This window comes from Felis catus, chromosome B4, assembly GCF_018350175.1.
Source record: "Felis catus isolate Fca126 chromosome B4, F.catus_Fca126_mat1.0, whole genome shotgun sequence".
Classification (NCBI taxonomy): domain Eukaryota; kingdom Metazoa; phylum Chordata; class Mammalia; order Carnivora; family Felidae; genus Felis; species Felis catus.
This window is the reverse complement of record NC_058374.1, coordinates 66,769,121-66,792,545: the sequence shown is the minus strand read 5'-3', so window position 1 is coordinate 66,792,545 and position 23,425 is coordinate 66,769,121. Positions and strand designations below refer to the sequence as shown.

At 36.9% G+C, this 23,425-nt stretch overlaps 1 protein-coding gene across 1 annotated transcript in view; it reads left to right on the top strand.

Annotated features, from left to right (window-relative positions):
* The window catches only part of LOC111561345, a 287,419-nt gene that overhangs the window by 147,017 nt on the left and 116,977 nt on the right, over positions 1-23,425 (top strand). The gene's annotated exons all lie outside the window — the stretch shown is intronic.

The window sequence follows — 23,425 nt, the reverse complement described above, 5'->3', positions numbered from 1 at the left end:
TATTTTGTTATAGCAGCCCAACCTGCCTAGACCATCTGCTATGGTTAACATCCTAGCCTACTTGCCGATAGAAGCCTCTCTGAGATCCTCCCCTATTCCCGGTTGACTGCACTGGGCCCATATATAAGCATGAACAGTGATGTTTACGGGAGACCTTCGAAAACAATGAGAGCACTTCCATTAAGCCCCGTTAAGACAGTCTTGTTCCTTTGCATTCACACTGATTAACTCATTTATATTCTACAGGAGTAAAGCTTCGCTTTGTAAAATGGTCCAAAATCCAATATGTCAGAGTGCAGCACATATTTAATTACATAATTTGATTAATAGTGCTTTAGAGAGCACACTTGACATTTACTTAGGAAATCTGATTCCTCTGGGAACTGTTTACCACTAAGAGAGAAATCTAAATTTATATTAATGTTATCTTCCAAAACCCAAATTGCCTTTCCTTCAAAAAACAAATCATGCCAGTTTTGGTCATTTAAAAATTGAAATTTGATGAATATTTGTGTATCGTTATTCAACAAAGCCGGATAAAATATAAGATGACCATTTCACTACTGCAAGATAAAAGGGCATCTTTCGGTGTTGAGCAACTTTGCAACTAATTTTTTTTAAGGAAGTTCTATTGATATCTATATTTAAAACTGCTTTTTAAAAATGTGAGTGGCTTAGATTACATACTAACTCTGTTTTTCTTTGTTTTCTGATAAGACTAGCATCGGGGACTCCTGGGGGGCTCATCTGTTAAGCCTCTGACTCTTGATCTCTGCTCAGTTCATGATCTCACAGTCTGTGGGTGCGAGCCCTGCTTCAGGCTCTGCACTTACAGCACAGAGTCTGCTTGGGATTCTGTCTCTCCCTCCCTCTGCCCCTACCACCCTTTCAAAATAAATAAATAAACTTAAAAAAATAGTAAGAGTATTGGGTTTATCTTATTACATTTGTAGTGAAATATGATAGTAGAACATACAAATTCAACTGAAATATCACAAAACAGCTTTTGTCTTACTAGAGTGTACTAATGAAGGGGTTCCCACCCCTCTCCATACATTAATTCTGCTGTGTACGTTTTAAAAGCAAATAAACAAGAGAAAACTTCAGATTTAGTAAATTCATTTCAGGAAGAATATTTTATTTACTGTATAAATTGGGCTAAGGAATAGGGACCAAGAAAGTATATTTTATTTCAGTACGAGGAAGATCATGAACAATTTTGTTTGTTACTTTTTCTTCCCTTAAAAATTTTCCTCCCCCCTTTTATTGTTAGAGCTCTAGGAATTATTACCTAAGCCTCTTTTTAATATCTCAGTGTATGTTAGCAACAAAATTCATATTTTGTTTTATAAAAAGCAGAATTTATATCATTAGCAATAATGATAATCTAAAGGTCTATGATGTTTAAATACAGATGTATTCTAAGTATTCAGAAACCTGTAAAGATTTTATTTTTTAATATTGTAATATTATTTTGTAATATTGTAAATTTAATATTTAAAATTTAATTTTTTAATATTGTTACTTTAAATAGTTATTTTAACTTTATTTTTAATAATTTATTTAAAAAGTTTTACTTTCCAAACTGATATATTATAGAAATATGTTATGATATGTGATGAGTGTAGTTAACCATGACATAGATAAACTTGTGATAAAATTGGTATGCTGTATCTATGCTTTTTTTCCATGAGTAAATCAAGCTATTATAATCTGGTGAGCCAAAGTTTCAGAACTTCAAGGGATGGGATTGCCTTTCCCAAGGTGGTGCCCTTAAATGCTGATTGGACTATACCTGGTCAAGTTGGCTAAATCATCATTTTGATTTTTTTTAGATGAGATTACTCCATCTTTTTATAGAAAGAGGAGTTTCGGTGACTCAGAAGAGGTCAAGTTCTCTTCTAATCCTTCAGGGATTTTTGTCACTTCATTGACAAGGGAGAGGCTTAGGGAAACATTTTCACTTAATAGGAAATGACATCTATTCATTCATGAATAGGTGGGCACAGTATTCCCTCTTAAACAATTCAAAGATGGATCACCAACATGTGGCGTGGTTGGAAACAAGTGCATATTTGCAAGAGAAGGTCAAGGAGAAGGCCAGGGAAAGCTGAGAGGTCATGCTTGAGACAGGGCTTGGAAGTGAGAATAGGTATGTTCCCCAAGGACTTGACAACAATAGCTGGTTTCAGAAATAAAAAAGAACTGGAGCAGACTGAGGGATCTCTTTGGAAAAATAACCTATTAGGACATCTTAAGAGATGAGTAATTAGGGTAAATTTTGCCTAGACCAACAGAGATAGAATTTTTTAACTTATGTAAAATAAATGTGTTCCTCCCTCTTTAGTTGGCTAAAACTAAAACAGTGAATTTCTCAGCATTTAATATGTACCGGTACTGTGTTCAAACTCTGCATATATTATCTTATTTAATCCCCACTAGAACTTTTGATAGTATAATTGTTCCCAGTTTGCATATGAGGAGGTCAAGGCTCAGAGAAGTTAAGGACCAGAGTCAAGATCGAAACCTGTTTTGTGTGTCTCCTTTGTCTGCAGTCTGATTTGGTCATTTTTGTATACTGTTTCTCTGTAATTCAAGGGATGGTCATTTGATATTCTTCTCTTCATATTAAGAAGGCAGAGTAGATGGAGGAAATTAATGGAGTTTCTTAAAAATTGAATTATCAGTGTGACCTTCTCTGCTATTTCACCCACACATGAAAAAAAAATATGCACTCAGCCACTTACTCACACAAAGCAGGCACATAAATTATTTATCCTTATTTCCTATTTTAATGGAATTATCTAGTAGAGAGGAGAAGAAGCAATAGCAATTCAAATATTTGACTGTTGGCATATTCCCAGAAAACGGGATTTATTTGAAGAACTAAAGTAGAAATAGTTATCTATACAACTCACTTTTAAGATACTTTGCTGTTTTTAGTTTGTTTGTTTGTTTGTTTGTTTTTCTCTTTTTTTTCCTATCTGAAAAGGAGATTGGGTGATGAGGTCCATGTCTTAGTAGACCAGTGCTTTGAAGGCTTGAGGATGGCTCACTTTGTTTGTAATAAAGATGAGAAAGCAGGAAACAAAATGGAAATTTAGGCAAATGCACAGCCAACTGAATGTCAAGATTCAGAAATGAAGACAGTTGTCGGGATTTATATTTTTACTTCTCAAGCTCTGTTGTGAGCTCCCCAGAGAAAATCCATTCTTTAGGAGACAGTGTCAGAATAATTTTGAGTACTTCCACCAGAGGGAGTAATATCATCTACTATGGGGATGGTGAATGAAGTCCTTAACCTGATGAAACAGTGACAGAATGATTAACTCATCTACAGTTGGACAGCAGGGTGGATTTGGTACCAAAGTCCAACAGAAGGCAGAGTAGCAATATTATAGCGACAAATGTGTTAAATAAGAGTTACAAATAGAATAATAAAATTGCCGTATTTATTGAATTGGGTTGGTATCCAAAACTCTGAGTATAGTTAATCCTAGAGGTGACATCAACAGCCTTCAGCGAGACTTGTAAATCGGCAAAATATTTGTAACCCATGGAATAATAAAGAGATCATCTTTCAGACCAGGAAAAGAAGTAAGGGTTTGGCATTTCTATTGGAGCTCAAATGTCCAAATTACTTTGTCCTATGCCGTGGAGTATGGCTCTTGTCTCTAATTGCACTTGTCTCTCATTCCACCCTTGCACTGGCTTAATGGGATTAGACACTAAGGTGGAATCTGAGATGCAGAATGCTTATTATGGAACAACACCTGTGAAAGGAAGGAGGAAAAAGCAAAACTGGGCAGAGCATGAAGTTGAACTGTGATGTAGGCCTGGCCAAGCCTTGGCCAACCTGTCTGGGAGCTCTAGAGCAAAAATTGCTCTCCAGTGTCCTGTGTTACACTGAACTGACCTGCTCTTTATACCCTCCCCCATCATTCGATAATGGATATGCACTGTACCAGAAGGGCTGAGGAAGACCCTGAAGGAGCTGTGCAGAGGAGAGTGTGTAAGTCCCTTTGAGGGGGACTTACACATGTTGTGGACTGAATGTTTACCACCAAATTTCGTATGCAGAAGTCCCACCCCCCAGTGTGATGATGTTTGGAGGTGGGGGCTTTGGGGAATGATAGGGTTTAGATGAGATCATGAGGGTGAGGATCCCATCATGAGACTATAGGGGGAGACTAGAGCACTCTATCTTTTCCCAGTACAGTGGTCCGCAAATAGCCATCTACCAGTACCTTGGTCTTGGACTTCCTAGCCTTCAGAATTGTCAGAAATAAATGTTAGTTGTATAAGCCACTTAGTCTACAGTAATGTGTTATGGCAGCCTGAGCTAAGACAAGCCTTTTCTTATTATGACAGATAAATTCAGTTTTTGGATGTCAGATAAAGTTGATAAAGGGGCTTCTTTCTTGTTATTCTTTTTTTTTTTTTTTTTTTTTTAGTTTGTTTTTGAGAGAGAGAGAGAGACAGAGAGAGCAAGCCAGGGAGGGGCAGAGAGAGAGCGGGGAAGAGGGAATCCCCAGCAGGCTCCATACTGTCAGCACAGAGTCTGGTGTGGGACTCGAACTCACAAACCGTAAAACTCACAAACCATGAGATCATGACCTGAGATAAAAGCAAGAGTCTGACGCTTAAGCAACTGAGCCACCCTGGGCCACCCAGGTGCCCCTCTTCCTTGTCATTCTAAAAGATTCCTCATTTGATGCAAATTTTCTAAACAGTAGTTTTGCCCTATGATCGTGATAGATACCCTTTTTCGAAAAATTGCAGAGCTAAAAGAATGACAGTCTTACTACTCATTGTACATATGTGGACTGTGAAGACTAAGTGTGTTAAGTAACTTACTGAAAATTACACAAGTAAGTTAGTAGTAGCAGGGCTAGAATTTAGATCCCATTCTAGTATTTAATCCCGAACTCAATCTAATTTGGCAATTTGTGCCAATCCTGCCACACACACTACTGCCATCTTACTATTGGTAAGATACTAACATCTACAGAATAATAAATGCTAATGTTATTGAATACATCAATTTCATATTAATGGTGATACTTTGTTAACAGTGATTTGTCCTTAATCTTTTTCTCACCTGATATCCCTGACTCCTATATTCTCTTCTTTTTGTTGCCACTGACTGAGGTTTGTGCCCCACTCCCCAAATTCATATGTTACATCCTAAGCATCAATATGAAGGTAGTTGGAGATGGGGCCTTTGGGAGGTGATTAGGTTACATGAGCAGAGCCCTCATGAATAGGATTGGTGCCCTGACCCCAGAGAGCTCCTTGCTTCTTATACTGTGTGAAGACACAGTGAGAAGATGGTCATCTACGAACAGGGAAAGGTCTTCACCAGACATTGAATCTGCTGGTCCCTTGATCTGGGACTTCCCAGCCTCCAGACTATGAGAAACAGATGTTTGTGGTTAAGCCCTCAGTTTGTACTATATTGTATTGCAAGCAGCCTGAACGGACTAAGGCATCTGAAATTGTCCATTCTCTCAGCAGTTGATGACTCAGTCCATTCTGCTAGTTGCCCATACCTTTCCTTATTTTTTCTTAAAAAAATTTTTTTAATGTTTATTTATTTTTGAGAGAGAGACACACACACAGAGTGCTATGGGGGAGGGGCAGAGAGAGACGCAGAATCAGAAGCAAGCTCCATGCTGTGAGTTGACAGCACAGAACCCCATGCAGGGCTTGAACTCGTGAACAGCGAGATCATGATCTGAGCCAAATTTGGATGCTTAACTCACTGACCCACCCAGGGACCCCTATCTATACCTTTTAAAAAAAATTTTTTTTAAATGTTTATTTTTGAGACAGAAAGAGAAAGAGCATGGGCAGGGAAGGGCCAGAAAGAAAGGGAGACACAGAATCCAAAGCAGGCTCCAGGCTCTGAGCTGTCAGGACAGAGCCCAATGCAGGGCTCAAACTCACAAACTGTGAGATCATGACATGAGTCAAAGTTGGACGCCCACTGACTGAGCCACCCAGGCACCCCTATAATTTTCTTTTAATGTCAAGTTCAAATGCTGTCTCCATTCTGTTTGGTTGAATTTTCCTTCACCTGGTGAGGAAAGAAGTATCAGGTGATGCAAGTTTCTTCCTGATTGGAAGCCAAATGAGAGTAGATTTGGTGGAACTCTGCATGTGTGACATTAGTGAGGGAGGCAAATGAAAGAAAAATAGGAATAAGGAGGAGGTAAGAAGGTAGGTAGCTAAGGAAAAATTTTAGTTGTGCCTCCAGGCTGTTCTGATTATAGGAATCAATTATTACATACAATAATAGTTATAATGTCATACACAGTACCTATATTATTACACTTTGATCATTGTAGCTACCAGGTGAGGTGGAACACTATTGTCCCATGCTACAGATGGGATAACTGAGGCTGTAATAGTTTCCATAGTTTGAGCAAGGTCAAACTGGACCTACCTTCTTTCCATTCTTTCTTTTTTTAAGTTTATCTATTTATTTTGAGAAAGAGAGAGAGAGTGCATGCATGCATGCACAAGGAGGAGAGGGGCAGAGAGAGAGGGAGAGAATCCCAAGCAGTCCCCGTGCTGCCAGCATGGAGCTGATGCAGGACTTGAACTCACAAACCATGAGATCATGACCTTAGCTGAAATCAGGAGTCAGACACGTAACTGACTGAGCCACCCAGGCGCCTCTATTACTTCTTTACTTCTTTCTCATTTCTTTCTATTTTTTCATTCAATCTTTTAACACATATCTATTGCCTATCATGCAAACATGCCAATGTGTTTGTGACTTACTTTGGACTGTAATGTGTGAGAAAGAAATAAACTCTTATTTCTTAAGCCACAGAGATTTGGTGGCAGCTGTTTTTATAAGTCTACCCTGATGAGTACAAAAGGTATTGGTCAATGTCTGTCCTTGTGACTTAATACATCAAAAAATTTAATATGTAAGACTGGTTTTCTTCAAGCCATTTGAAATGGCTTGATTGTGGCAATGAGAATGTGTAACAGTTCATTACAGGACTCCATGTTCTAACACATTTCCTATGTTACATGTTTCCATGATATTACTGGATTATCTTATTTATTTTAATCTGATGTTTTTATTCTATTTGTACTACACACAGTGGTCTCGTCTTCTCATTTGTAATCCGTTTTCTCTATTTTCTCTTTATTGTTTTAGTTTCCCTTGTAGTCTGGTAACCTATTTGATCTCACCTCAAATGTTTCTTTAATCTTTATGTAATTTTTTTTAGAGTTCTTACTTTCAAGTTAGCTATTTTTAATCTTTCTTAGAACTTTAAAACTTTGAGTAAGTAAATGTTCAGTGATGCATACAATTTTTGATTGAATACATAAGCATTCTGAAACTCACATTTTTAATAAGCTCTTTAACATGTATTAAGTTCAAAATCAGTGATGCATGTTTAATGCTATATGCTTAGGACTTTGCAAAATTGATTTAAAATATTAAGCCAATGCATATGCAGAAATGCATTCAATTTCTCAATCTTGAAATTTATAATTTTTCAGGAGTGTCTTTCATATCATCACTGATTACTTGCCTTTCACTGCTAGGTGTGATCATTTGAAAATTCACTGAGTTGGGGTGCCTGGGTGACTCAGTCAGTTGAACATCCAACTCTTGATTTCAGCTCAGGTCATGAGCCCAGGGTCTTTGGATTGAGTCCTGTGTTGGGCTCTGTGCTGAGCAAGGAGCCTGCTTGAGATTCTCTCTCTCCGTCTCTCTTTCTGTGTCCTTCTCTCTCTCTCTCTCTCTCTCTCTCTCTCTCTCTCTCTCTCCCTCTCAGAAAAAAAAATTCACTGGACTGAATCTTGGATTCACTGGATTTTTTAAGGTAGTTCTTCAACAGCCCTGTGAGGTTATTACATGAAGAAGGAGTAAAAAATAGGAAAATTGAAAAACAGTGGAAATTATACTTAATGTTACTTACTTTTTGTTTTTAATAAAGCAGAATAAAGGACTTATAGATTTTCTAGAAGAATAATTGTCAGCAGAGAACATTCCCAGAGTGAACTCCATGAACTTAATTCATCAATTTAGTCATTTATTTATTAAGTCATGAATAAACTTGTATTGAGGCTGACAGCTTTGTGCTAGGCACTGGCAATACAAAGATCAATAACACATGAGTTCAGGCCTCAAGGCATTTATGGCTAGAGTCAGTGGGAGTAGAAATGCAAACAAGCAATTATAATACAATAGTTAATGTCTCGGAGAGAGCAAGTACAAGGTGACTTGTACAAAGAACAAACACTTGACCCTTCTTGGAAAAATAGGGATGCTCCATATAGGATGGGCTGGTAATGAGAGGCCTACTGGGACTTTTGTAGAGTGACAAGGGCATCCAACACTGATAAAGTAGAATGAACAGTGCTGGGTTCAGACAGCCAAGCTCTGGATGTTTGCGAAACTGCAAACAGTTTGGTTTGCTTGAAGTACAAAGTGAGAAGAGAGAGAGGGTGCTAGGTGGGAAAAAAGAAGGTGGAGAAGATGACAAGAAAGACTTTGTAGTGATACTGAGATTGAACTCATCCTTAGGAAGTGGCATGTTAACACGTGATTTTTGCTCAGAGAGTCCTAGGATCACAGCTGCATTTCAGGAAGATCATCTGTCCATAGTGTGCAGGGTGGAGGAAGGTGCCAAACATGAAGGCTGACTGGAGTAGGACCAGAGGAAAAAAAGGAAGGGGTAGAAAGAAGAAGTATTTGGTAGGTAGAATTGACTGGATTTGGTATCTCATTAGATTAACTAGGCAGAAAAAAGAGTCCAGGGTAAGAGTCAGGTTTCTGGCTTGGCTCGTCATACTCTTAATCTTTTCATTCATGACAGAAGGGAACACAGAGTGTTATGGACTGAATTGTGTCTCCCCACCCCCCAAATTTATACATCGAAGCCCTAACCTCCAACATGACTGTTTTTGGAGAGGAGGCCTTCAAGAAGTTAATTAAGGTTAAATGAGGTCATAAGGGTGGGGCCCTAATCCAACAGTACTGGTGTCCTTATGGGAAAACTGCATGAACAGAGGAAAGGCCATGAAAGGACACAATGGAAGCTGGCTGTTTGCAAGCTAGAAAGGGAAGTCTTGTTAGAAACCAACTCTGTTGCACCTTGATGTTGGACGTCCAGCTTCTAGAACTGTGAGAAGATGAATGTCTGTTGTTTAAGCCTCCCAGAGTGTGGGATCTTGTTCTGGCAGCCTGAGCTGATTAATACATAACACATGTGACAAGTTTAAGGGTAAGTTTCCTTTCTTTTTTCTCTTTTTTATTATTTATCATTATTTTTTATTGAGGTATAATTGACATATAAGATTATATTAATTTCAGGTGTATAGCATAATGATTTGATTTTTGTATATATGTGAAATGGTCACAATCAGTCGAGTTAACATGCATTACCATATGCAGGTACAAATTTCTTTTTCTTGTAATGGGGACGTTTAAGATCTACTCTCTTAGCAACTTAGCAACTTTCAAATATGCAATATAGTGTGATTAGCTGTAGTCACCATGCAGTCCATTATATCTCATGATATAATCTGATGATATATCTAACTGGGAGTTTGGGCCTTTTGACTCCCTTAACCCATTTCACCAATCTCCCACCCCCATGTCTGGCAATCTTCAGTCTGTTCTCTGTATTTATAAGTTTGGGCTGGTTGGTTTGTTTTTAGATTCTACATATAAGTGAGATCTTCCAGTATTTGTTTTTCTCTGACTTATTTCACTTAGTTTAATGCCCTCAGGTCCACATATGTTGTTGCAAATGGCAAGATTTCAGTGTCTTTTCTTTTGTTGAATCATATGCCATTGTATATATATACCACATCACCTTTTTTGTATTGTTTAAATTTTAGTTAGTTAACATACAATGCAATATTGATATCAGGAGTAGAATTCATCACTTACATACAACACCCAGTGCTCATCACAACAAATGCCCTCCTTAATCCCCATCACCCATCCCACCTCCCACCCACCTCCCTCCATCAACCCATAGTTTCTTCTTTATCATTAAGAGTCACTTGTGTTTTTTGTTTCCCTCCTCTCTTCCCCACCCCTTCCCATATGTTCATCAGTTTTGTTTCTTAAATTCTACATATGAGTGAAATATGGTATTTGTCTTTCTCTGACTGACTTATTTCGTTTAGCATAATACGTTCTAGCTCCATTCACATCATGGCAAATAGCATTTTTTCATTCTTTCTGACAGCTGAGTAATATTCCACTGCATATATATACCATATCTTCTTTATCCATTAATCAGATTGATGGACATTTGGGATCTCTCGGTAGTTTGGCTATTGCTGATAATGTTGCTATAAACATTGGTGTGCATATACCCCTTCAAATCTATATCTTTGTATCCATTGGTTAAATACTTAATAGTGTAATTGTTGGATCCTAGGATAGTTCTATTTTTAGTTTCTTGAGGAACCTCCATGCTGTTCTCCAGAGTGACTGCACCAGTGTGCATTCCCACCAACAGTGCAAGAGGGTTCCCCTTTCTGCACATCCTTGCCAACATCTGTTGTTTCTTGTGTTGTTAATTTTAGCCATTCTGACAGGTATGAGGTGTTATCTCATCATGGTTTGGATTTGTATTTCCCTGATGATGAGTGATGTTGAGCATCTTTTTATGTGTCTGTTACCTGTCTGGATGTTTCCTTTGGAAAAGTGTCTGTTAATGTCTTCTGCTCACTTCTTATCTGGGTTATTTGTTTTTGGGTGTTGAGTTTGATAGGTTCTTTATATATTTTGGATACTAACCATTTTTCAGATATGTTGTTTGCAGATATCTTCTCCCATTCCGTAGACTGCCTTTTAGTTTTGTTAATTGTTTACCTTGCTGTGCAGAGCTTTTTATCTTGATGAAGTTCCAATAATTCATGTTTGCCTTGTTTCCCTTGCATCCAGAGATGTGTCTAGTAAGATGTTGGTACTGCCGAAGTCAAAGAGGTTGCTGCCTGTGGTCTTCTCTAGGATTTTGATGGTTTCCTGTCTCACATTTAGAGCTTTAATCCATTTTGAATTTATTTTTGTGTATGTGTAAGAAAGTGGTCCAGTTTCATTCTATTCTGCATGTAACCATTCAGTTTTCCCAACACTATTTGTTGAAGAGACTGTCCTTGGATATTGCCACATCATCTTTATCCATTCATCCATTTATGGGCACTTAGGTTATTTCCATGTCTTGGCTATTGTAAATAATGCTGCAATGAACATGGGGGTGCATATATCTTTTCAAATTAATGATTTTATTTTCTTCAGATAAACACCCAGAAGTGGAATTGCTGGATCATGTGGTAGTTCTATTTTTAATTTTTTGAGGAAGCTCCATACTGTTTTCCATACTGGCTGCACCAATGTACATTCCCACAACAGTACATGAGGGTTCCCTTTTGCCCACATCCTTGTCAATAGTTGTTATTTCTTGTCTTTTTGGCAATAGCCATTCAAACCGATGTGAGATGATGTCTCATTGTAGTTTTAATTTGCATTTCCATGATGATGAGTGATGTTAAGAGGTTCCTTTCTGAAACATTTGAATCAATCTGAAGTTCTTTTGGAACAACTAAGGCAGATCTCTAGTTAAACAGATGAATATATCTGAGTCTGGGGAGAGTTCTGGTTTGGAGCTACAAAGTTAGGAATAATTGGGGATTATACATAGTAGCTAAAGCTTTGAAAATGGATGAGATGGCTCCAAGCTAATATGTTGATTAATTAATTAATTCAATAAATAGCAAATATTTTACATATTCTAAGAATTTCTTCATGCACTCGGAAATAGAATGAACAAAACAGTGTTCCCTGAGCCTTTGGATCTGGAAGAAAAACACTATACAATAACTATGTTATTAAAGTAAATTACATAGAATGTTAGAAGATAATAGTGATATGGAAAAAGATAAAGTAGATCTGGGTAAGTGGGATTGGGAATGATGAGTTGGGGTAAGGTGCAGGTTGTAGTATTTTGCAGGATAATCAGATGAAAGTGATCTGAAAGAGTAGAGAGACAGCAGGTGCTCATATGGGTGAAGAGCATCCCAAGCAGAGGGAACAGGTCATGCAAGAGTTTAAGGCAAGACCGTCAGGTAGGCCAGTGTGTCTTGAGTGGAGTGAGTGAGAAGAGTGGTCACAGTTGAAACCAGAGTGTTTGAGCTGGGGAAGGTGTTCAGATGAAAGCCTATCATAGACCAAGAACTTTAACTTTGACTCTAAGTCAAATGTGAGGTCATTGGGGATTTAAAGTAGAGTGATGATCTGACTTCATGACTTAAAAGGATCACTGGCTGCTTTGTTGAGAACATAAACTGTAATGGGGCAAGTGTTGAAGCAGGAAGTCTGATTAGGAAGCTAGAAGAGATTACACTTTATAGAATAGACGGCAAGGCTGGGATCTAAAGGAGGCTGCAAGCAGGAGGACTGAATCATTTTAGAATGCCAGAGATTTGAGAATTATCTAACATTTTTGTTTTTAAACATTTGGCATGATGTGATCTCTCATCTTTATAACTGCTGTGTAGCTTTTGGTAAGTGCTTATGATCACTGACTTTATTCCCATGGGAACAAAACCTTAGAAACATTTCAGGGTCCATTTAAACTCTCCTCTCTTCCTCAGTGTGTTCAGAAATCCTCTGAGAGTTACTGTATATTATTCTTTTTGAAATTTGATCATTTTTGTTTTTGTATGTAGACCTTGGTTGATCTCTTGCTTTCAGGGTTGTATGTATGGGCTTCCCAATAACTGCAAACTTCCTGAGCTGGGACTCTCCCAGCATACATCAGACCCTGGCATGGGCTGATTAAAAGGATTCCCTCCCTCCTTGCTTCAGGTCTGTGTTCAGATGTTCCCTTCTTCCTCTGTCATCACAAATAGTTACAATTTTTTAAAAGTTTATTTTATTTATTTATTTATTTATTTATTTATTTATTTATTTAGTGACAGAGAGAGAGAGAGAGAGAGAGGGAACAAGCAGGGGAAGGGCAGAGAGAGAGGGAGAGAGAGAATTCCAACTAGGCTCCACACCTGTCAGCATACAGCCCCACTCACAGCTTGAACCCATGAACTCATGAGATCATGACCTGAGCTGAAATCAAGAGTCAGATGCTCAACCAACTGAGCCACCCAGGCACCCCAACAATTTTTTCTTTAATCTTTCTTTTCTCCCACATCTCTGCCTATGCTCAGCACCATTCTATTCTCTCTTAATATGAATTTGGCTTTAAAAAAATTTTAGATTCCACATCTATGTGGGATTATATGGTGTTTATCATTCTCTGTCTGGCTTGTGTCGCTTGGTATGGTGTGTCCTCTGGTTTCATCCATGTTGTTTGCAGATGGCAGGATTTCCTTCCCTTTTAGATTGAATAATATTCTATCATATGTATACCACATTTTCAAAAAAAGAAAAAAAAGAAGGAAAGAAAGAGAGTGGAATGGTGGTTGCCAGGTGCTGGAAGGTGAGAGTCATGGAAATTATTAATGAGTACAGAATTTTAGTGTTGCAATAAGAAAAGAGTTTTAGAGATGGACGGTGGTGATGGTTGCGTAACAATATGAATGTGCTTAATACCACTGACCTGTACACTTAAAAATGATTAAGATAGTAAATTTTATGTGTATTTTACCATAATAAAAAAATGGGGGTAAGGAAACCCAAAGCCTAAGTGTCCCCTTCTAAGGAAGCCTGCCATGGACACACTTAGGTAAATGCAACCTCTCTTCCCTCGTCCCAACACCTATACCTCAATTATCCTTACCCTACTCCGTTTTTTTCCTATAGCTTCAACTTCCAACCTGTAACTGTTTATTGTGTTTAGTGTTCATTTTTTGCCTTCCTCCAAACAGAATATAACTTCTACCATGGCAGGGATTATTTCTGCGGGAGTGCAGGGGTCTCTTCTGTTCAGGGATCAACTCTAAGGGCCTGATACATGGAACTTGCTTCAGGAGTCACTTGCTGAGTGAATAAATTTGTTCTTATGCATCTTCTTCAGTGCACCAAGTCTCTTCTGTGGCCTCAGTAAGTCCTTGTAAATTTCAAAGACTGACTTGTATTGGTTCAAAATCTTAAAAGTTCCATAAATTCCCAAAGCAATGACAATTGCTTCTTTCATCCTTTAGTGCCAGAGCACATTTTTCTGTCTAGATTGGCCAGTCAATGCCTTTTCTTCTTCCTTCCTTCCTTTCTTTCCTTCTTTCCTTCTTTCTTTCTTTCTTTCTTTCTTTCTTTCTTTCTTTCTTTCTTTCTTTCTTTCTTTCTTTCTTTCTTTCTTCTTTTTCTTTCTTTCTGCCTTGACTAAAATGCTTGTTGAAATTACATTGACTACTTTTATGTTCCACATTTTTATTTAGAATTTCTTTAATTGATTTTATCTTTTTTATTTGTCTCTTTTTTGTCCTCTTCTACTTTTAATAGAGCTTTGCTGCCTGTTTGATGATTCTGGCTTAGAAAATAGTCAACAGATTTTTCTTTCTCCCCAAAGAAATAGAAAACTTTCCTCTATATTCCAAGGCATATACAGGAAGAATACAAATGTGAATTCAAAGCTATGACTAAGAATCAACATCTACTTTCCTTTTTCTAGTAAAAGAAAAGTTGGAAAAGTTGAGTTCACAAGCAAGCATTGTTTGGTGTGGCTGAATCAGGGGAAACTACATGAAAAATAAAGGCTGTCAACAGTCTTACAGAGAAAATAAAATTTCCCCTTTCATGTAAGAAAAAGCCCCCTCATCTTTATTTTTAAAATGCCCTGAGTTGAGGTAAATGGGGATCTATTTTTTGCTAACAAAAATTTCTATTTCTGTCTGATATTTCCCTCAATCAATAGAAATCAGCGGGACACCCCAACAGAAATTAGCATTCAAATGCAAAAGCACTGTCATCTCTTCTCTATGATAGATATTGATTTTATGAAATAGAGGCGCCTGGGTGGCTCAGTCGGTTGAGTGTTGGACTTTGGCTCAGGTCATGAGATTCGGTTGGTGAGTTCAAGCCCCGTGTTGGGCTCTGTGCTGACAGCTCAGAGCCTGGAGCCTGCTTTGCTCCCTCTCTTTCTCTCCCTGGCTTGCTCCCTGTCAGTTTCTCTCTCAAAAATAAATAAACATTAAACAAAAAGATATTGACTTTATGAATTGAATTTAATCTGGCTTGCTCTTTCACTTCTTCAGTTTATTTCGGGTTTTTATTTATAGTTTGTTAACACATTAAATACTTTTTGTGGTGATTTCATTTTTTTGTATACATCCTATTTTAATTACATTAAAAATGAAATGTTTGGCATGTGTTTACTATGTGCTGATTTGCTTCCACTCACTGGTGTAAATGTATTTTACATTGCTGTCAGTGCAGTAAGTCAGTCGCTTAGTCAATAAGGTGAATGAGCCAGTGTGTACGTGCACGCCATGTTCTGTAGATACTTTACGGGCTTTAGAGTTTTGTAGGTCAGCCCATTACTTTTTCTTTTTAATTAATAGATTTTCTTTTCCAGAACAGTTTTAGGTTCACAGCCAAATTAGTAGAAAGTACACCAAGTTCCCAGGTACTTCTTTCTTCCTTCTCTCCCCCCTCACCCACAGTCCGCAGCACCATCAGCACCCCACGCCAGCCTGGTGCATTTGATACAACCCATGAAACCCAAACTGACACATTATTATCAATCAAAGTCTGCTGTTCACATCGGGGTTCCCTGTTTGTTTTGATTTTTCTGGGTTTTGACAAATGTATACTGACATGTATCCATCATTAGAGAGAATCATACAGAATAGTTTCACTGCCCTAAAAATCCTCTGCACTCTGTCTATCCCTCTGCCTCCCAAACCTCTGGCAACCAATGATCTTTTATATTATCTTCACAATTTTGTCTTTTCCAGAATGTCAGATGGTAGGAATCATGCAGTATGTAGCCATTTCAGATTGGCTTCTTTCACTAGGTAATATGTATTTAAGGTTTCTCCAGGTTTTGTTGCTTGATAGCTCATTTCTTTTTAGCATCGAATGACATTCCATTGTATGAATGTAACACAGGTTATTTATCCATTAACTAATTGAAGGGCATCTTAGTTGTTTCCAAATTTGGGCAGTTAAGAATAAAGCTGCTATATAATCGTCCATATGCAAGTTTTTGTGTGGACACAAAATGTCACTTCTTTCCAACTTTATAAATTAGTGGAATCCCTCAAATTTCTAGTCAGATTTTTGAAGAACTTAGTAGCCATATTGCAAAGTTTAGTTGGAAGAATGAAGATCCATAAATAGCTAAGTCATCTTTAACGAGGTCTGTAAAATCTTGCCCTTTCAAATTGCCTTGCTTTTTGTGATTTTTTTCCCTGCACTATATATATGTGTATGTATAACCACATATGTGCACAAATAATATCTAATAATGTACTTTTGTTTGAAGAAAATTACATTAAAATTTTTAAAATATTTTAAGATTACCAATTCTCTGGAAGATTTCAGATATGATACATTAAACATTATAGAAAAAAGAAATTTCTACATGAGCAGTAACTTATAATCATACCATGTGTTGTGATGAATCTCCAGCTTTTCTAACAAGGCATAAGCTATTTTGACCACTGGATTCAGCTTTTATGGTATCTGTATTTGCTTGGCTAAACTAATATCTTTTGTTTGAGTTGAGATCTTCTCAGTTTATTATAATTCTGCCTTCTCCTCATTAAACAGTGACAAACTCAACTTTCACATATTGTGTGAATTGCCACAGCTTTTGTTTGCTAACAAGGGCCTACCTACCCTAGTGAGAAATTTCACTGAGCGATGATGTCCCCTAAAGTATCAAGTTCTCACTTGCACTAATAAAGCCCTTAATTAATGAAGCTGCCAATGGCAATTTCTTTTTGTAAAACACTGAATGCTGTTAGACCTTCCACCAGACTGTGAAATAACCTTACTGTTTTTTTCCATTGCAACTCTTTCCTAACATAGTAAGTCCACCTTTTAAAAGTCTTTGCCTTCAGAGTTTCTGGTCAAAGTTCACTGACATAAAAATCTTTTCTGAATCTCATTTTTTAACTGGGATTCTTTTTTGATTTATTCCAATTGTAATTTATATATATACTGACAGTTATTCTGCTTCTAGGGTATCCAACCAAAGGTCGTAAAAGAAATACTAAAACAAAGTAACTTTCTCGGTAAATGTCTTCTTTTCTATTTTTGTAGTTAGTAATTAGAAATATATATTTATATATTTTTAAAAATGTACATTCAGAGGGGCGCCTGGGTGGCTCAGTCGGTTAAGCGTCCAGCTTCAGCTCAGGTCATGATCTCATGGCTTGAGTTTGGGCCCTGCGTCAGCTCTGTGCTGACAGCTCAGAGCCAGGATCCTGCTTCAGATTCTGTTGTCTCCCTCTCTCTCTGCCCATCCTCACTCACACTCTCTCTCAAAAATAAATAAACATTAAAAAATTTTTTTTTGAATGTACCATCAGAGACAATCACACACAAACTGAAAATTTTGGGATGTCAAATATTTCACATCCTGCTTTTTGCTACAGATGTATTATAAATATTTCCCCATGTTGTCAACAGATGTTCACCAATATGATTTTAACAGCAAATTTGTCTTTCATATTAATGCACCATAATTTATTTAGGTATTCCTAGAAATACACTGATTTCATGTCAGTATAACCCAGTTAGTCCTCCTGAGTGTTACTAGACAGAGCTGTGCCCTTTGGGTGGGGTGAGTCTCTCATATCTTCCTGCTGTTCCCTGGAGGTCTCCATTCATGACACTTCCCACCCTGTGTGGTCTGTGAGGTCAGGATTTGAGTCTGTCCTGCTCACAGTTACATCTCCCAGTATCTCGGCAACATCTGGCCCGTAGTAAGTGCTCGGTAAATATTTATTGACTCAATAAATTCTTTTAAATGTACCTTTCAAAAATTTGTTTTATGAGCAGAAGACCTACCCTTAGGAAATATTTATAATGGAAGCTATATATAAATGTGATGAAGAAGACTTTTAGTTTTGTTAGGGTCTGGAAAAGAGAGAGAAAAAAATATATCTTAAATTGATTGTATCATTCATATGCACATGATAAATAAAAAGCTGTCACCTATCTGCTTACTCATTTTTCTATCACCAAATCACTGGAATATTAAAGATAAAGTTTGAAGCAATTACTGATTTATCTCTGACCTTCTTTCCCAATGTCTATTGTATTATGAAACCCAGCTATTTTCCTCATTAGACTAGCTCCTGAATATTCCGTTTCAATATCTTTCTTATTTAGATCTAATATCCAGGATGCTCTCACAAGCAGGTTTTCCTACTTAAATATGCTGAACCCTAGAAAGTGATGGATGTTTCTGATCTATATGTCAATGTGAAAAATGAGAGATGGAGCATATGAGGATTTCTGTTTATAGATGCTTAAAATAGCAATTCACTGCTAACTCATACAAAAAATATGGTGCTTTGTATAATCAGCATAGCTGTTAATGAGAATGTCAGAAAGCGGTGATTATAATTAAATTAGTAAATATGTACCACTGTAAATATTAAAGATATTAAATTTTTATTTTAATTGGAATTTTAAGATAAATTACTTTAATAAACTTTTGGAGAGGAATCTGATTTGTCCTTAGGCTTTCATATTATAAACAGTGATTGAACACAGTCTGCAAAGCTTGCAAACCATACAGTTCTTTATCCTAAGGAATTAGAGAGGTTATTGCAACTAATTAAGATGATCACAGCATAAATTTCTTTTTACACATATGTTCCTTCCCTTGAAAGTATTAAGCAAATAGAAATAACTAATTATAATATGTAAATACAGTGGGGAATTTTAAGTATACCTCTAAGATAAAGATAAATTAATCTATGTGTACCTATAGTTTTTTGCTACCCAAAGAAAAATATTATATGAGCTAAATAGTTATGGGAATTTTAAATTTATTACAGAAAATTTGAACAAAGATTCTTATTACAAGTCACCCATTATTTTGTTTTTAAAAACTTAGTTAAAAAAAATATATATATACATATATATTACCGTATATGCAAATAGCACTCTGGACGTATTCCTGAATTTCAGTGAATAATGCAGATTTCAAAAATTCTTTTTTGAAAACACACTGAATTTACCTTAGCACATTCTTAAAATTTTAATAAAATATGTGCTGTGAATAAATGTGTGGTTAAATGTTCCTGACCATTTTCTACTTTGTCACACTGAGAATAAATCAAGTCTAAGATTGTCTTGTGTCTAAGATTTTTCCCGCTGTGGCTGGATTTTAAGTATTCTCTCTTATTTTCCCTATAGAGACGAATTTGTTTTATGTATGTCCTACTTTTTGATTTAAAAATATACATGCTACAGATATATAAGAGCTTGACAGATTTTTTAATATGGAGAAAATTTTTTCATATTAATAGTTTCTTAATTAATGCATTAATCCTACTTAACTGCATCTCCCAATTAATGTAATGAAAAGTGGCTGACATTGAAGCTCCTTTACTTCATTTGTATTATGTACACAGACATATTACATTATCCATAAGAAAAGTAGTGCTTGGAGTAAAAGTATATGAAAAACATGTGGGTCACTGTTCTCAAGGGCCCTGGTTGGGTCTATCTCAGATGAAAAAAATAAGTATGATTGGTTTACTAACAGAAGCATCCACCTGTATGGTAAATGTGGATGTTACATTTATTGGATTTTTTTAATGTCTCTATCCTATGAGACCTATAATTCCCTTAGAGAAGCTGTCTTGGATGTCTTCATGTTTGGTCATATGTTCCTGTCTGTGTAACCAAGGATTCAGCGTTTTGTTATGGAACCTGGTCTGGATCACACGGCAGAAGAACCGAGTGGCTCTCAGAGATCTTGGAAGGTAGGAGGTTTATTTTACACCGGTGGGCTCAGAAGGAGATCATTCTCCAGAAGTCTGAGCCCAGAGCATCAACAGAGGAGACAATTTACAGTCTGTTACTTCTGCATTCCTCATTAGTAGTAATTTGGGGCAAGTGCAAGCAGGATAGGAAGAAGAACCCGGAAGGGGAGTCTTCAGGCAGGCACTGGAATTTCCCTATCAGTCCTGTTAGCCATCTTATCACAGATTTTTTCCGTATCATTTTCAGGGCTTTTTCTTGCCAGCTTGAATTAGAAAAGGAAAGACAGTACTATAATCCAGTAAAATCTTCCTGCCCACACTTCAGCAGCTCTTTTTAAATCATAAAATGTGGCTCAGCTTTGGTTCAGATCTGGGCCCTGCCATTTGGTGCTGAGATTCTGAACTCCTCTACTCTATTCTGAACTCCACTGTGCCCAGGCAGGATTTATGACAAGGAACTGAGTTCCCGGGAAGCTACCAGTGGAAGTATCACTATATTTGCCAACAGATTCAGTTTCTCACTTGAGGTGATTAAGATATTCTCTTGTTAATGTGAGACAACAAATCTGTCTTTGCTTTCTCCTCTTCTGTGCTTTTGACTATTTGATGTCAACTGCCCCCTTTCTCCTACCTCCTTACTAGATTCCAAGCTTCCCCTGCTGATAATAAACTAATCCTATCAATTAGTGTAAATGGATTAGTGAAAGGCCCTTAGACTTCTCCCAGTATTCTTTCTTTCTGCTAAATATATATATATATATATATATATATATATATTATATATATATATATATATTCCACTTTCTTAATTTAAAAATACATCCAGTAAAAATACAACTCCTAGCTCTTATAACCCAAAGTCTAAGACTTTCTGGTTGGGAGAAAAATTCTTATGCAGTGATTTGGGAAAAACACTAGAAGATACCTTACTAAATTTCAGCACATATAGAGTTGCTCGTTTGGTTATACGTAGGATGATTATCCATCACCAAATATTGATGACTTTGGATAACTTGAATTGTCTACTGAATAAACTTTTTCTTTCAATCCTACTGTGAGGACCTTCAAATTTCAGTGGTTGAAATTTTTGGCCATCTAGAAATAGTTAAAATACCCATGGAAGTTTCAAAGTTTTGAAAGAAAAAAAATGATAATCCATCTGCGGCTTCTCTCACCTCGTTCTTGATTCCTTCGGTAGGTCATGGCAGATGGGAAAGTACCTGATTTCTCACCAATGTTTGCTGCCTCATGGTGATGTTCTAACTGTGATCTTTTTTCCAACCCCATGAAACAGACAGGGAATGTATTATAACCATTTTCCAGATGAAGACTCCTAGACATTAAACTATATATCTAGGCTACCATAGCCAATGAAGAGCCAGATTAAACTCCAGGCCACCTGTATGCTAATCACATGCCTTTCCATTACATGATAATGCCAGCCACTGGTAATTTTGTTGGGAGACTTTCAAGGGGTGGTTATTGGTTTTATTGCCCTGTTGAAAGAAGTTGAGTCCAAAACAATTTATACAAATAGTTCTGTATAAATCAATCACATAACCATGAACAAATGTCACTTTTCTGGGACCATACAGGCCATAAGACTCTTCCATTTTTGTTTCATGGTTCTGGCAGGTAAGTGACTTACCTTTTGATAGTTCTCCCTTTAACAAATTTTTAATCAGAAGTTGATTTTGAAGATCTGGTAAATAACCTATCTAAGTTTTAGAGTTTAATACTCTTGTCCTTGATGAATTTCCAAAAACGAAATTTAAGGATTTCCTATTTATGACTAATGAAAATTAAGCATTTTTAGTGCATGCCAGTGCTAACCACTGTATATATGTAAAACAGTAACTTAACATACCAAGAGAGATGTGCTCACTGCTGATCAAAAGTCTTTACATGAGTAGCTGAGTTGACCTCTCAAAACCCCATGAGGCAGGTGTCATTTCAACTCCTGTTTTGCAGATGAAAAACTGCAAGAAAGCTAGGTGAAGTACTTTGTCCCAGGACATAGCTAGTGATTGTTAGAGCTGAGATTTGAGAGTAGATAATATGGCTCTAGGGTCCAAGCTGTTAACCAGGATATCTACATATTGTATATTAGTATACTCTACATTAACTTAGTAACAAATGCATGAGCTAAGCTTTCTCATGGCTATTTTAAATATCATAGAACTAAAGCTTAGAAAGTTTGAGTGACTTATCTAAAGTCATACAGCTCATAAATGCCAGGGCCATTGTTGACCCTAGGAGTAAATCCCTACTACAGTTGGTGCAGAATAAGGAAACAGAACTGAGAAAGGGCAATGTGGCAGTGATGAGACTTTTAACGATGAGCAGGAGAAATTGAATGGGAAGCTCAGGGACAGAAGGATAGATGAAATAATAACCTGAGTATAGACTGAACTGACACATGAAAGGGGGGCAAGTTATGATGTACCTAGTTGTGTATATGTGACATTGTTCATTTAATGATAATTGCTTGGCTTGAATTTTGAGATATAAAAGTGAGAGAGTGGAGTTTTCTATTGGAATTGGCATTTGGTATGACGGAAAATTATATGGATAAGCATTCCCAATTGAGTCATGTAATAAGGAGAAGTGGTCTTCTCCCACCAATTTACATACTCCTGGGAATATGTCATGTTTTTCCTGGTGGTTGGTGGGTACACATAGTTACGGAGGAGTTCTGAACCTGTTGGGGGGATGGGGTGGGTGCATTTGCCTGTGTGTAGCTATGTGCAGTCTGATGAAGTGTGGCAAACTTTTCTTAGAAGAGTTTTAATTGCATAAATACATAGAATTGCCATGGAAACTAATTATATTGAAAAATTCTTATCAAAATATTAAAAAAACACAAATCTGTGATATACCAATATATGTGCTCCTTTATTAATGCATTAAGTAACAAGATCTAGCATCAGGTCTTGTAACTATCATAATTTCAAAGTTATGGTAAGTGTTAACAATATTATGACATAAATACAAGGACTATAATATTATACAAATATATCTGAAATAGCTGATTTCTAGTTGTGATAAAGTGATGTGTGTTGTGAATACTGGTATGGTTTGTTGCCTACTTTAATAATTGAAGGAAATGCTAAATTTTAGTTAGAATCAGTGAAAATGCATGTACTTATTTTCCCTTCAAGTTCATAGATCTCCTCATTACATTTAGTTGTTCAGGCTCTTAAGTCTCTTCAGTCTTCCCTACTACCACCTTCCTTTCATACCACTGTTGGATGAGTTGGATTGTTTTGAAGAAAGTCCCCTGTTCCAGATTTGACTGATTACTTCTTCATGGTGGTGACATTTAAATGTTCTTCTATCCCCAAAATTCCTTTTCCTGTACCTGGCATTTTTTTCTAGAGACTTGAACAGATTCATGTTCAATTTTTGCAGGAATACTTCACAGGTCATATTGTGAATTTCTTCTTCCATCACATGAAGAGGCACAGAGTATCTCCTGTTTCTGCACTTGCAGTGTGTTAAGATTTATCAATGGGATAGTGGTGGCAGGCTG